This window comes from Ambystoma mexicanum, chromosome 1p, assembly GCF_040938575.1.
Source record: "Ambystoma mexicanum isolate Mex_15411 chromosome 1p, UKY_AmexF1_1, whole genome shotgun sequence".
NCBI classification, from domain to species: Eukaryota; Metazoa; Chordata; class Amphibia; order Caudata; family Ambystomatidae; genus Ambystoma; species Ambystoma mexicanum.
In genome coordinates, this window is record NC_090921.1 from 1,268,204,247 (window position 1) to 1,268,221,039 (window position 16,793).

Sequence of the window (16,793 nt, forward strand, 5' to 3'; positions counted from 1 at the left end):
TGGGCAGACAACGGGAATGGACAGGAGGAATACGGAGGGCAGCAGCGGCAAGTGTGGCACCCCCAGCAACAGGAGAGGTGGGTACAGGGGGCGCCGAGGAGGTGGACAGGGATATGGAGGTAATGGCAGAAATGGGGGACCAGGACCCAGAGGGAACCAAGGAAACTGTTGGAATTGTGGGAGGTGGGGACATTTCTCACGCAAGTGTAGAAGCAGACCGAACACAGCTTGCCAAGATGATCAGTATTGCGGGCACCCTCATCCAGGGAGCCCATTCAGATTGCCCCGGGACGGGGTGAGGGAACAGCAAGACTACCGAGGGCAAGAGCAAAATAGGGAACGACCACATAATGTTCAACAACACTCACAAAGTAGCGAACACCTCCCCTACACACAAAACAACCCCTTCACCACGACACCGAATGGCGCACCTGGCCCATATGGAGGAGTAGCGGTAGTGTCAGGTAATGTTTTCAGTCAAGGGGGAACGACAAGACAGCCAGCATAGGACAGCCCACAGGGAGCACTTGCGTGTCCAATCCTATCGACAACCTTCAATGCAACTGAGGAACCATTGATGGGGGCAGAGATAGGGAATAAGCAATTCATCTTTATGGTAGATTCCGGAGCCAAGAAGTCATGTATACGTGAAGGCCGGTTTCCGCTATCTAATCGTAAATTGGAGACGCAGGGGTTCTCTGGGGCGGTGGTCGAAGTTCCTTACACAGAAGATCTGGATGTGACAGTAGGGGGAAAAACAGTAAGGGCACCTCTATTGTATTATGAGCAATCTCCTGTCAACCTACTGGGGAGGGATCTCCTCAGCAAGCTTAACATGACTATTTCGTTTACCAGAAGAGGAGGGATTGTTTGCTCAACCGCAGGGATGTGCTCTATGCGTGTAATGCTAGTGATATATTCGCGAGCAACATGCCCAGAGGTGCGTGGCATACCGGTGGACCCAGATATGTTCCTCCATGGGTTAAAAACATTTGCCCGGGTGGTCCCTGAGTTAAAAAAGCTGGAGTGGAGGGTGCCAGCATAATTTGTTTTTTCGTCCAATAGCCCACCCAGAGATAGTGCCAGGGATAGTCATGTCACTGGACATACATGCAGTACAAGTCTCGGCCAAAAGAATAGCTGTAATTGCAATGGACATACACGGGGCGATTGGCGTACAGTCTTATGCATAAACGCCAATATTGCACTCCAAGATCTGGCAGATGAGGAGCTTTTTTTAGACTCAGAGTGATGGAGAAATCATAATGGAGATAGCGATCCCTTGTGAAATAATGATACAGCAAAGACAGGTGCCAGTACAGCTCATGGCGGTAGTGGGGGCCCCACCATTGTTTTTTAATGAAGACATGCAATCAGTGCTCTGCCAGTTATGGACAGCAGGACCCCATGACGTAGGCTACTACACAGGGTCACTCCAGTGAAAATTAACTTCAAGCCTGGGGCCATACTGCCCCGAGTAAAACAATACCCCCTGTCCCGGGAAGCAGAAGGGATAAAGGAAACAATGAACACACTATTGACACAGGGGATAATAGTACCCTCAAACTCCCCATGTAACACATGCCTTTATCCCAACAGAAAACAAAAGGAGGGGCATGGAGGATGATCCAAGATCTACGCCCACTTAATGACGTCATTCAGAAAGAGTTCCCTTTGGTCCCAAATCCTGCATCTATTCCATGCAGTATCCCATGCAGTAATTGCTGCCGTGCATGGATTTTAGATTATGCGTCATACACACGCCCGTTGCTTCAGGCACTCAAAGATGCACAGAAGGAAAATACAGAGATCCAGTGGGACTCAGAAGTGTGCGACGCATTCACCTCACTCAAAGAACTCATATCAAGTGCACCAGTAATCGCAAACCCAGACTATGAACGCAAGTTCTACCTGTTCTCACACTGCAAAGGAACGCTCATGACAGCAGTCTTAACACAAAAAACATAATTGGGGCACAAGCCCTTGGCATACTACAGCGGCACACTAGACGCAGTAATGCAGGGACACTTCGCGTGCGAACAGGCCCTCGCAGCCGCCGCGTTCGCCATTGAGAAAAGCGCCACCATAGTAATGGGATGTTCAGTGACGCAATACGTGGAACATTCCATGTTCGCCATACTAGAATGATCGAAAAGCACACTGACCACACAGAGAGCCACTGCATACAAGGTAATTCTATCAAGCGCCCACATACATGTAGTAAGGCGTAAGGTAGTAAACCTCAGAAGATTCATTTCAGAACCATGCACTTTGGAGGATGTACAAGCACATGACTGTGCAACATATCAAGGAGAGGAACAGGGAGCAACAATAGTGAGTGAAAACGCACTAGCTGAAGGTGAAATATTTTTCATAGACGGGTCAGCCTCCATAAATTCAGAAACAGGAGAAAAACATGTAGGGGTGGCTGTCGTGCAATTGGAAGAAGGTGAGTACGAAGTGCCAATACAGCAGCGCCTGCCCGCCCATTTCTCAGCACAAGCGGCAGAGCTCATAGCATTGATTGAAGCGCTGCGTGCTGCAAGGGGGTGTGCAGTCACAATCTACACAGACTCAGCATACATGACCACAACGGTACATGGTGGACTTGCAAGGTGGGGGAGAAGGGGATTTACCGGGGCTGATGGGTCCCTGGTGCAACATGCAGCACTCTTGAAAGAACTTATAGAAGCCTTGAAAGATCCCACTGCAGTAGCAATAGTCAAATGCCAGGCCCATACTACCAACACCGATTTCGTCTCTTTGGGAAATGCGGCAGCGGACGCTGCCGCACAAGAAGCATCCTATTTTGTAAAAGAAAGGACAGGCGAGTACTTAGTGAGGAAGGAAACAGTGGAGGACCTCCCAGACACAACACGATGCCCATATCACAAATATTAGAGTTACATGAAGGAGCGACAGAAGAAGAAAAAGGACTATGGGAAAAGAGGGGATGCAGCCAGTCAGCAATTGATTTATTGTGGCGACAAAACAACACAGGGAAGGTGGTCATGCCCACTAAACTATTAGAAGTGGCATTCCAGCAATTGCACTTTCCCGCACACAATGCAAAACACATTGCTGGAGAAATACAAGAACACTGGTTTGTCCATGGGTTGCAAGAACAACTCTCAAAATTGGCAATGGAATGTACAACTGCCAGATATACAATTCAGGCATGACTCGAAGAACACTAAGAGGGACAATATCCAAGCCAATAGGCCCATTCAGAGAGCTGCATATTGACTATGCAGACATGGGCGAAAGGTGCAATGGAGCTAGGTACATGATAGTGGTAGTGTGTCCATTCTCAAGGTGGGTCGAGGCAGGACCATGTGCACGTCCTGATGCGAAGTGCGCTGCAAAGTTTCTGGTGAGAGAGGTATTCCCCCGCTGGGTAATTTGCGACGTAATTCGCTCAGACAATGGCACGCACTTCGTTAATGATCTCTTTAAGGAAGTAACACCAATGTTGGGCATTAAGCACAAACTGTGCTCGATTTATCACCCGAAAAGCAATGGCTTGGTGGAAAAAATAAACGGCCTGCTTAAAGGAAGACTCTCAAAGCTCTGTTTCACTCTTTAAAAAAAATTGGGTGCACTGTCTCCCATTGGCCCTATTTTAGCTGAGAAATCAGCCCAGCAAGGACCACCATCTGTCACCCCATGAGATTGTGACAGGAAGACGAATGCACACAGCAAGCTCACCCCTTCGCAGACATTCCGACGCCCACAGGAGCGCAACCGTGCTGGGAGAGGAATTTAATGAGTATCTGACAAAACTCACTAGAGCAGCCCGCATGATAGCAAGGCAGCTCGCACCGCCGTTCACAGGCGTGGGAGAAGCAGACGCATCAAATACAGGAAAAGAACCATCAACAGGGCAGCTAGAGCCAGGAGAAATGGTGTATGTCAGAAGTTTGTATGCCCCAAGATTTCATGGCCCCTATGAGGTAATGTATTGCACACCCACGGCGGTATAAGTAAAAGTGAAGGGCCTGAGATATTGGATACATTTAACAGACGTAAAGAAAGCTTATGACAGTGTGAATACAACTAACAGCACTGAAACAGATCAAGTTCAGGACACCCAAGGGTAGGAGGGCAAAGGCATAGCTGCACTGAAGTTCACATAACTGTGCACATGAAAATGAATGCAAATATACGATGACGAAAGTACAAGTAAAAAAAAAAATCATTGAAAAGGAAATCATAAATGTAATGTATAAATATTCTATGTGTGCCACTCATTAAGAAGAAAGTGTAAATAAGTGAAATTTCTCTCTCTCTCTCTCTGCCCATCGTTCACTTCCTACTCACACTGTTGAAAAGTTGAGAAATGTAAGTTTTTTTATGACAAAATGCTTAATACCCCTTTTTGTTTCAATATGTAGGAGAATCCATGGCAACGAACAGGCAGCCTGCAACGACTAGAGATAGGGAACTTAGGAATAGATATTCAATCTGCGTACTTATTCATACGAGTGTGGCTTGACTGTTTGTGCAATTATATTTTTCACACTAATGTTCGGGCTTTTCATTTACTGGCCCGTTGCATTTATCTCCATTGAGATAAATGAGGTGGGAGGTAATGGAACCATTATGGAGAATGCAACGAAACCGTTTAAGGAGGGTAATTATTTGATATGGGATGGTTTCCAGCTGGTATGGGGGTACGGCCCTCACCCCGACCAGGCTAAGCAGCATAATGTTACCAGTAACAGCCCAACTACACTCCCAAAGCCCCAACTCAATGCAAACACTTTTAGTGTATATGATTAAATGATCGCAATCCCTCTGCTATATCATGGCTATATGACACCACTGCAACCCTGCCGACCCCAGCAACCAGTCAATCAACAGAAAATGTTTACATCACAGATAGAATGAAAGAAAATGCAGAAATGACTAATAACTTCATGACCCTGTATGACGAGTGGGAAAAGGGGGGGGCGGGGGAAAGGGAAAGGGATACACTACTACGAGCAGCCAGGAATGCAAAAAAAATTCCTTAAAAGCACTAGAAGGAGGAGAGAAGCGGGGAGGAAAAGGTATGATGAATACTCTGGCCTAGGGCTAGATACAATAGAGGACCCCAGACACCCACACCAGTCTAATAAATGGTATGCAGACATGAGCTCCACAGCAAAGCAAACAACAAATGAGAGTTGCTATGTGTGCTCGTTGATCCCCCATGCCTCAGGTACACCTAAGGTCTTGCTGGCACAAGAATTGCCTCTCACAGATGCCCAATGTCTCCTTCATCTTACCCTGTGCAGAATTAAGAACACCTTCCAGGCACACACAGTATCTTTTGAAATGATGCAAAATGAGAAAACATGCTACTCCAGAGCAAAAGGAGTGGTGTGCATGAAAGAACCTTTTTTCGTCATAAAAGGAACATTGTTTTCTGAAAACAAATGGAAGGATGACGTGATAACATGCAAAGCAGAAGCGCTGCACGGATTGCCAACAGAAAAATTACAGTGGACCGAGAAAACATGCACCCCGGTCTGGTCCGAACATATCCCTAAGCTAACATGGGTGAGCGCAATCGAAAAACCATTCAAACTGCAAAAAGAATTGGACTATGAACTATGCTTCCAAGAGGAAGAAAAAATGTACTTGGGAAGAAACAAAAGCTGCAGTAAAACGCTCACGATTCCCGATATGAGGAAGGGAACGGCAGCACTCATGGACACTTACTGGGTGTGCGGCAAACGAGCATACCTGCACCTCCCGCCATCTTGGAGGGGCACATGCTCTCTTGCGACGCTGCACTCTGCTCTAATGGTAATACCAGAAAACCATATCGGAGAAGGGCGAACACCAGCACAGAGTGTACGACCAACCGAAGAGCCACCACTGTATGCCCTGTCGAAGGACAACATCCAAGGGGTCGTATCCAGGAAGCGAAGGTCGTCTAACTACATATCCAAGGCTTCATCCGAGCTACTGGCACAAATCCCAGACCGGTACAGACTGTTCAGCTCTGCCGAAACTTTCTTTGCATCCCTTGTCCCAAGCATCCAGGCACGAACAAATGCAAAGTGGCTCCAAATCACACGTTGGGAGCTGATCCAACTAGCCAACGACACTGAAGAAGGGTTCAATGTGATCAAGGTGGAATTAAGGGCTTTGAGGCTAATGACGATGCAGAACAGGTATGTCCTAGACCTGTTGACGGCGATGGATGGAGGTGTTGGCCGAAAAATCGGGAGCGCGTGTTGCACATTCGTGCCTTCTGAAGACGCAGATAATGGGACACTATCGCACGTTATCACCGCAGTGCACAACTTGGGGGAACGCATGAAGAAAGAAAGCGGCACGGAGGCAAGCACATGGTTCGACATCATCTTTTCATGGGTGCCTTCCTGGATGGGACTCGCCGTCAAAATGCTGATGGCCCTCATCGTATTTTTTCTCTTGATTTTTTGTGTGTGCCAGCTGGGTCTTCGCTGCTGTGCAGGCGCAGTCCACAATGGAGCAATGATGATGGTGACAATGGGTAATGCTGGGGGAGTGGCACAAATGCAACAGGAGGCACACGTACAGACTGGTGAGAACTCTGAGCCAAAGTTTAGAATGGTCCCGATGTACTATGATGGAGATATAGTGGATAGGTTATATCACAACGATAAAGGAGCCTTTGGAACTAGAGTGGTACACAGAGGTATGGGTAGACCTGGAGGAAATGGGGGACTGTATATATATGACCTGCACGACAGATGAATATGCTAGAAGGGGGGAAAGCCTCCGGGGAGTCTGCAGTGCCTGGATGCCTATAAAAGGAACACCAGCATGGGAGGAGGCAGTGTTAGATGAGAAGGAACGTGAACGGTTGGGGGAGCTGCGTTACTCGTTACTTAAGTAACGAAAAGGGGGAGATGTAGGGGAGGATAGGTCATTAGGACCCCCCCTCACATACATGTCCGACCCAGGTGGAGACTTATGACTCGTCGGCGGCCCCCTCGCCCTAAGGGCCCAGGAGCCTGGGGGGCTGCGGATCGACACGCGAGGCTGCACGACTACAGTATAAAACATAGCATAGACCCCATTTTGTATTAAGACAACTCCATTTTGTGTAAAAAGGCGCTAAAATCCAGTCCATGCAAAGTTGCTCGCACACTTGAACACACAGAAAGATGCAGCCTGACCCCTTCTTGACTGCGCTCACAGGAGTATAGACCCCCCCCCAGCCTCCACCTCATGGTAGATCCGCTGAAGGCCTGTTCTCACGAGCAACCAGACACGAACAAAGAACAAAATAAACACTGTATCACTTGGCCTTCCGCAGTACATCATTTGCCCCAGCCGTGACCGGGCTCGTTAGAAGGTAACTGAAACCAGCCCAATCCTGCATGCCCTGACCCTGTATCAAGCCCTTCAAGTTGGACTGTGTGGCGCCCCTCACCCCCACCAACCCCCGAGGCACCTTGCATAACGAAATAAGCATTTGTGTAATATATGTCGTGTTGACTAACGTTTGATGCTATTCTGGAGACGTGCGATTTAAGAGTGACATGTGATCTCTCCAGTACATGATGTAACAAAGCGCATTTGTAATGCACAATGATCAGCCAAGGCAGTGGAGCCAGATTGTACTGTGATGTAATATGCAGTGCTCTCTCTTACACACAACCTAACCTAATGCTACCTCATGTTCGTATGTCAACTACTGATGTGAAATACAGTGTTAAATGGCAAAACCCTCTCCAGCCTGTGTTCCCATATTAATGTAAACATATGTGTATAATACCAGAAGCTCCAAGTGTTGCCACCCACCCTTGCCAAAAGTATGGGGCGCTGCCCCGTGCAGGGAAACAGGCCCAGAGCTGCAAGATCGTCCCCCCCTTCCTGCCTCCCAGGCCCGCCAGGGATAGCTGGTGTTCGAACAGCACAGCCTCGCCTCCCCTCCCCTCCCCTCCCAATCTCGTCTTGCTGGACCCCCTTCAAGCATCCACCTCCCCCATGTCAAGAGGCCGCCACAGCCTGACTATGAATTACGCGCTACCTGGTCCTAAATCCCACTATCTCCCAGGCACCGGTTACATGCCCCCCACAGCCCATTGGTATCCCCGTTCACCCCAAGTTAATGGCCCTCGAAGGGGGGCGCCCACCCCTGTACCAACAGATCATAATACCATCCCTCACCGACAGGGCGATCAAATAACCCCCCCCCCCTCTGTACCCCTGGCCCTGCACAAGGACTCGTCGGACTACCATACTTGAACCCAAATGTCACTACAACAGATGGATAGGGATACCCCCTATCACATATCCATGTCCCTGTCCCTGTCTTCTCCTTGAGCTAAGGTCAATGTATTACAGGATTTGCAAGACACCTGACATTGTAGAATGTGACGAATGATTGCGTGTGTGTGTGGCCACAAGGGCAAGTGTTAGAGCAGCCACCAATCATCAATACAAGTTATGCCCGGCCGGCAACTCCACCCCAAAGAGCCCAGCTGGCCCGTCTACCCCGCGTGGCACTGCACGGACGGCCGCCAATCCTGGAACAGCAACTGTATACAATGTATACCAGCTAGCCTTCACCACCCAATCCCTAAAACTATGTGCCCCCTATAGCTTGTGTCATGCGTGACGTAGTTTTGTAATAAGTAGGACTGTCTTTGCTATTGTCAGACAGCGATCTCGGAGTTTGCAGAGTCCTTTGCATGCCCTATATTGATTTAGATAAAACCCTTTTGATCTCACCCGCACTTGGTCTTGGTCTCATTCCCCTCCTGGGGTGTGTGCTTTATTGCCTCTCACTAAGGGGGGTGCGTTTTTTGGGGACGCTTACATTCAGTAGATATTATAAAGTTATCTATTTTTTAACAAAAGGATATTTATAATACATTTAGTGTGATTCGTAATGAAATTGTATTGATTTGGAAAGGTTTCTTATGTATTAATTAAAACGTAATTAGACTGCTAAAAATAAAAGTTAAAAATTGGTAGGCAATAAGAGGACACACAATTCCCCATCAAATAAATATTCCACTTAAGGAGTCATTATTGCTAGAAAATCTAACTCCTATTCTTCAATAAAATCATATCTCAAGACAGTGCAGGGTTTGAAAAAGATTTGAAAAGCAGTTCCTATGTACCACACACCATCCACTAAACAGGAGCTACTTATGCGACATTAGGAGCTAGTGTGCAACATGCTGCAAATGTAAGTTCCACGTGAGATGCACACTATAGCGTGACCCATTATTTGTATTTATTTATTTTATTTATTTATGCATTTTTAAAGCGCTCACACAGCCCGGGGGCATCGAGGTGCTGTTACAGGAATATGTCTCTTAGTTGCGTATTTATAACACGCTTAATACCCGGAGTAGAGCACGTTGCCGCTGAGCTATCCTCCCGGGACCATACTTTAAACGTGTTCAAATGTTCATTTATTCACATTGTCAAACACAGAGGGTTCATCCAAAAAGTTTGCCTCGACTACTTAGCCACTTTTAGCACTTGGTGAGCAAGGGAAGGCTTGCAGGAAATCGTGCTGCCTCGCACTTGGTGAGCAGGAAATCTCGCTTCCTAGCCGTAGGGCAATCTCCCTTCTGAACACGGAAGGGCGGTGGTAGAGAGAACCATGTTAACTGCTAAGACTTGCTGCAACTATTCAGATAATTTGTAGGACTGAGTATACTGCTCAATACAAGTGCGTTTGTGCATTTCGATTAGCAATGGTCCGAGTTTCATTTAGAGACACCTCGTTAATGTTTGCAGTACAGAGCCGACATATTTTCGGTGTATAAACACCAAATTGTGAACAAAATGGATTTTCGTTTAGAAAAAAGCACATGGAAGGTTGGGTATGGAATTAACTATTGAAAGGAAAGAGGGTAGGTAGAGGGTGTGAGGGAAGGACAGTAAGGGTAGAAAACATGTATTTGAAAAACATTATATACATAATGTATCTTCTGTGTGGCAAAGTATTGATCTAGCAGGCAGAACATGTATTGTTTTCCCTGTCTCGGTATACTATAAAAAGTCCATTAGATGGCAATGTATGACAGAGAAACAACAATATGTTGCCTTCAATTAAAAAATGAAAAGAAAGCGGAGACGAGACGTCGGCAGTACTGCATGGGGCGAGATTAGGTCTGTGAACAAAGCTCATAATTGAAAAGGTATTTTCCCAACACTCTAAAGACATACAACTCTTGTTTATGACAGCTGCATTTTCGTATTTCTGTTCCATGGAGATTGTTGGGATTAAAGTCCTAAACTGTTACTCAGTGAGTCCCCCATCATTTTTGCCGTTTCCCTTCTTGGTTTACCAACCTCTTTTTCCAGAGGGTTCTCATCCGGGGCCTTACTGGTTTTGCAACCCTGGGAGTCCCTTGAACATGGGCGAGGGTGCTCCAAAAAAAAGGTACCCCGTTATCGGTTTTACCAAGAAGGTTGCCCTGGCTGGCTACTTTGTGTTTTTAGCAGGCGGCATGGTGCTGAAAAACAAGAGTTTATGGTTCCAGGGGTGTGACCAAGCCTTTTTTGATAGCTTGGCAGGCTGGAAAAATGATGGTCTGGAGGGTTGCCCAGAGCTGTGCCCGTGGTTATGATTTTTCGAATCCTTCCAGCCATCCACGTTTGGTTCTGCATGCTGCTGCTGCAGGCCTTTTGTGATTAGGAAGCAAATGCTTCTTCCCCACAGGTCCCGAGACTCCACATCAATGCTGTGCTTACCAATAGGCACAAAAACAAGTGTGTGCTATATATGTGCATGACCTTCCTAGGACTACACATTGGGAGCTCCTCACAGCCATGGCCAGATGTATGAATGGGTTTCTGGGATTCAATCCTGAATACACAGGAAGGAGCCAAACAAGTTTGAACGTAGAAAGCACTCCCGATTGGGTAATTGCGTGAATGGTGCAGTGTTTCTGTTTGAAGGCTGGGGTGCACCCAGTTTCCAAGGGCTGTATGCGAATAGAGGTATCCGCACCATACCTTTGTCAAACGTTGGGGCTGGAAGGAGGACTCGCACAATGAAGACAAGTGCACTTTCTAATCAGAGTCTCGAACCTTCACACTCCTGACCTCACTCCACAACCTTCGTTTGGTGGGCATAGTCGAACTACTCCCTTTAGGACTATAGGTCTCACTGGAAAAGCACTTTTTAAACAGGTTTGCTCTGTGTCTTGGACCCATTCTCACATGCAACTGACCGGCAGCAGCTAGTGTCTAAATAAACCCTACAATTGCAAAAGCATCATCTTACCTTCTTCAGAACTGCAATAGCTGCCCCGATATCAGCACGTGGTTGATCGCTCTTGGATCAAACAACTCTGTCCAGGGCCCTTGTGCAGTCTACCTTGGCCTGCACTCTCTGCAGCTGCACAGGGAGGACTGATAGTTTGACTGGTCCCTTTACCTTTAAATCAAACTTATTGTTCAACCTTTGTGTATAGAATAACATTATTTATTTTCGCATTTGTAGAGCGCACGTACAGCCCAGGGGCATCGTGGCGCTTGTTACAAGAATTTGCAAAGAATTTTCATTGGTGTGGTTACATATGACCAGAAGGTCTCTTAGTTACAGGATACAATTAGTAAACATTTTCTTTGAGCTTACAAAAACACAGAAAACATAGCATGTTATGTTGGTTAAGTGAAGAGATGTGTTTTGAGTGCTTTACGGAATGCAAGGTGGGATTGAATCATTCTGAGGCTAGGCGGGAGGGCATTCCACTGTGAGGCAGCTATCGTAGGGAAGCTAGATCCTCCTGCGCGGATTTTTTTGGTTTTGGGCACCTGGATAAGGTTGGAATAACCCTCCCTAAGGGGTCTTACGGCCGTGTGTTTGACAATCCTTTGTACAAGGTATGGAGGGGTAGTAATGTGGAGGCATTTGTGTGCCAGTGAAAGAGTTTTGAACGTGATTCTCTGTTTGACTGGGAGCCAATGGACTTGTCTCCTGATTTCAGAGATGTGATCTTTCCTTGACGTCCCAGTGGCTGCCTTGAGGGCATTGTTTTGCGCTATTTGCAGTTTGGAGAGGTTTTTGCATGACGTTCCAGATAGTAGGGCGTTGCAGTAATCTAATCTAGAACCAATAATGGCTCTGGCTATGGTGAGGCAGTTATGTTGTGAGAGGAAAGGTCTGGCTGCATTAATTATTTTGGCGTAGTAGGCTGATGAGGTGGAGATAGCATTTACTTGTCTGTCCATGGTGAGCTTTGAGTCCAGGTAGACGCCCAGTGTTTTAACGTGGTCAGACACATTGTGCGTACAGAAAAGCATTGGGCGTGGGGGAAACCATAACCTCAACATAGGCTGACTTGGCCTATAGTTTGACAGACCCCTTTACATATAAATCCAAAATCCCAGTTTGGGTTTAACCCATTGAATAACAATGGGTTTTCATTAAGTTCTGCAAATTAAAATCTAAAGTACCTTTCTGACCTTTTAGCGACTTATGTGATTATATACCGTAAAAAGCTACTCACCTGCAGTATGGTTCATAGTTATTCTTGCCAAAGCTATATAAAAAGGAGGATATTTTAATATATACTGTGTGCGTGTGCAATCCCTTATTAGGTGTTGAATCTTACCCTGTACTTTTTCAGTACTCTGCTCCTTTCTTGAGAGTACAGCCTAAATTCCACTGCTTCATCTACCTCCGAGAGAGTCTGGCACATACATACAAACCCTGCAATGTAGGTCTGAATCGCTCCCCTTGAACGCCACATCAAAAGTCTATCAATCCCAATAGAGATACCATCTTCAGGGGCCTTTATTGAGCTTGCCCGGGTGTACAGTTGCTTATTATGTATTGCTTCTGCTGTCATCAGGCCTGTTGGTTCTCCTCTCAGACTTCTGTTTTTTCCCTTGCCCCTTGCTATTGTTGCACATGAAAGACTTGATTTCCCACCCCATACCTGATCTGCTTCTGTACTATTCCTGGCATTGACCTGCTATGGCATGGGGGTCCGAACAGTTCCTGTTCCTGCAGAATAAACGAGGAGGATGGTTTAAATCATCTACCTGTAACTATTGTTCCCCAGCATGGGTCTGGTGTGGATTCACATGCTCATTAATATTCCCCTGACGTCAGGCTGGGAATCCTCAGTAAAAGAAAAAAACGGTTTCTTCTCTAAACCAATCACTGTCCTCCTGGTCATACTGCCCTCATCCAATGACAGTCCTCACCCTTAGCTCCACCCCTGGTGGCTATCTTCAGAATTGGTAAGCACGCAAAGTGGCAGTATGAACAAAGAGGAGCCACGGGGGGTAAGGCGGGAGGGTTCGCATGTGAATCCTTGCTAGACCGATGGAGAACAATAGTTACAGGTAGGTGCCTTAAACCTTCCCCAGCATGGGGTTTGGCATGGATTCACACGATCATGAATAATGATTACACAGCAGTACATATACACAACCACAGGAGATGGCAAGGCTCAACAGAAGCAATTAACACTCACCTATGGAACAGACTCACCTCAAACAAATAGGTTGCATAGGCCGACTTGGGACTCCTCCTTGGAATCCCTGTCGACGCAATATAGCCATGTAAAGGTGTGCCTAGACCTCCACGTAGCAGGCAGGGGCACACCAGAGAGACATTCTGCTGTCGCTGCGATTGCACTGGTGGAGTGGGCCCTCGGCCGGCCCGACAGCGGCCTGCTAGCATGATGTAGCCGGAGAGCCACCTGGAGATAGAAGCCTTCGACAAGGCCTTTCCTTGATTTACCGGTCCAAAGTTGACGAACAACTGAGAAGTCTCCTGAAAATTCGTAATTCGTGCCACATAGAACTTCAAGGCACGAGCAACGTACAGCGGATGCAAGGCCCTTTCCCCTGGTGACTACGGGTTCGGAAAGAAGACAGGTAACAACAAAGGTTCATTGAGGTGGAATTCCGATGGTACCTTTGGCATAAAGGTGGGGTGCATGCAGTACCACCTTCGAAGTGTGGAAAGACAAGTAAGGCTGCTTGCAAGAGAGGGCCTGAATCTTCCCGACCTGCCTTGGTGAGGTGTTCGCCACAAGGAAAGCAGTCTTCCACGAGAGAAACTTGAGCGGGGCCTGATGCATAGGTTCGAAGGACGCTCCCATAAGTTTAGTTAGCACAACACTGAGCTCCCAACCAAGGGCAGGGGCCTTCACCGGCGAGAAAGTCCTGAAAAGTCTTTTGAGGAACTCCTTGACAAGCCTGTGAGACCACAGCAAAGGTATGCCCGGGGACCTAGTGTACCTGGATATGGCGGTGAGGTGCACCTTCATAGAGGCATGAGCGAGCCCTGCTGTGCCAGGGAAAGCAAGTATGGTAGAAGTTGAGGAGCCGTGACACGCAGAGGGGTAATCTTCTGAGTCCTGCACCACACAGAGAAACGCTTCCATTTATGACTGTAGCGCTTCAACGTTAACAAGGCTCTGGCCCTGGCCAGGATGTCCTTACATTCCTAAAGCATAACCTCCAAACTCTAGGGCAGCAGGAGCCATGCCCTCAGGTTCAGAGACTGGGTCGTGATGCAGAAATGCCCCTGCCCGCCCCCCCCCCCCCTCTTTGGCAAAAAGGTCTGGGGACAGCAGCAGCTGGATGGGTGGGGCCCTGACAGACTTAAGTCTGTATACCAGATTTGCCTCAGCTACGCCGGAGCGATGAGTATTATCCTGCAACGGCACTGTCTGAGTGGGTTGAGCACATGTACGAGCAGTGAAAATGGCATGAAGGCGTACAGGAACCATTCCTCCCACGGGAACGAGAACACGGCCCCCCAATGCTCCTCGGTTGAGGGAACCTGCTGGCGAACCTTTGACACTTGTGTTCGCCGCTGTCACGAAGAGGTCAATCTGGGGATGGCCCCATTTGCCGAACAGAAAATGGTTCTGGTCCATCTGGCCCTGGTGAAGTTCCCACTCATGGCAAGAACGCAGTTCCCTGCTGAGCGATTCCGCAATGGTGTTCCTTGCTCCCGCTAGGTGAAACGGATGAGGAACATGGCCCCGTGCCACAGGTCCTGGGCATCCTTGGAGAGCACGGCTGAGCGGGTCCCCCCCCTTGTTTCCGCATGTAGAACAAGGTGGTGGTGTTGTCTGTGAAGAGCCTCACCACCTTGCCTTTCAACGACGGGAGAAAAGACTTGAGGGCCCAGAATAAAACCTAAAAATCCAGGACGTTGATGTGTAGGTCCTTCTCCGGTTGCCAGAGGCCTCTGGCGTGCAACTGTCCGGTGTGGGCTCCCCATCCCTCTAGAGAGGTGTCAATGGTGACCGTCTCCTGGTAAGGAGAAACCTGAAATGGAGTTTCCTGGACGAAATGTGTACGCCCCACCACTGCACGACATCCGCAAAGGTCCCCCGACACCTGCATCCACCTCGCATCCAGGAACTCCTGGAGAGGTCTCATGTGAAGCCTGCACCGGCAAACAAGGCTGACGCAGGATGACATCATGCCCAGCAGCAACTTAATGGACCGAACCGTCGCCGTCTTCATCGACAAGCGCTGTACTTTGCCCTGTATGGCTCTCACACTCTCCTCCGAGGGCAACGCCAAACACGTCACTGTGTCGAGTCGGGCTCCTAGAAACAGCGCGTCCTGAATAGGAATGTTATTGCTGTCTACTAAGTAATCCTTTCTTTTCCCAGGGATGGCTCGGATTCCCTACTTGCCAGATCAATCAGGTTGCTGTGCACCATGATACGAAGCTACTACTTGTCTTACCTATTGCTGGGTCAAGAGAAGCGAGACCAAGATATTTGTTGTTGACATTAGTCAAAATAGAAATCTAAAGTCATAGCAACATTTACTTGCCATTGGAATGGCACAAGAGAGGACAACGGTTGGGAAAGTGTACCCTGAGGTATAGGTGGAGCCATTGCCAATAAGCAGCAGTCTTCAAGTGCTACTCAATCAAGAAGCCAAGTTGCATAGGTTGGAGTTACCAGTGTATGACGTATCCAGGGGTTTTCTAGTGTGAGCAACCTGAGGGCGTCCTTACCTCTTTTCCCCCGGCATCCTCTGCTCAGGTGACCAGGGAAAGGCCATCGCTATTGGATCCCGACCCTGGGGGTGGATATGCAAGGGTGTATCAACTGTGTGGAGAGAACTTGGGAGTGGGGAGAGGACGTCTTTGGGTGAGTCATGGTGTTGCCTTTTCCCGTGTCAAACAGAACCCAATATTTTCCCAGCCATTATAGGCTACCAGTACCATAATAGCCAGGCTTGTCCAGCTAATAGGCTTAACCATGATTAGGCAATTGAAGTGAAGTCCCACGTGTATAAAGGTGGTGATAGCCCCGCAGAGCAGGAGATACGGCCTGGAGAGAAGGACGCAGCTTGTAGGAGCAGAGGGGGCTAGAGGGAAGTCAGGCTCAGCAGGAGTATGAGAGGGATGCCGGGGCGAAGACTGGCCGTGCGAGGGTTGAGAATCCTGCGGTCCTCCCAGCCCGGTGTCCACAGCAGGAGCTGTGGGACACTGAAGCCTTCAAAGTGCTGCAGGTCACAGAGAGCGAGAAGTGCTCTCAGTGCCTCCTGCTGGGGCAAAGCAGAGATACGCGCATCAGAGGATGGCTCCCGCTGCTCGCTGTGGCTCCCGCAAGGAAAAGGCGGAGCGAATAGAAACGGAGGAGCAGAACCAAGACGCCCGGAGGAGCGGCCGCATACCAGCGAGTATAAAGAAGGGAACACTCGTACCGGGGCACTTTGGGGGCTGGAAACAAGCATGTCGAAATGCCGTACGAATTGAAAACTATTACAATGGAAGGCCAAACCAAGTGTTTGGAGTACTGAAAAATCTGCACAGTATTATAAGTACTTTGGAGAATTTCAACAAG

General features: G+C 48.1%; 1 protein-coding gene across 2 annotated transcripts in view; it reads right to left on the reverse strand.

Moving 5' to 3' along the window:
- EMC10 (ER membrane protein complex subunit 10) overlaps nucleotides 1-16,793 on the reverse strand; it is a 282,747-nt gene that overhangs the window by 140,876 nt on the left and 125,078 nt on the right. The gene's annotated exons all lie outside the window — the stretch shown is intronic.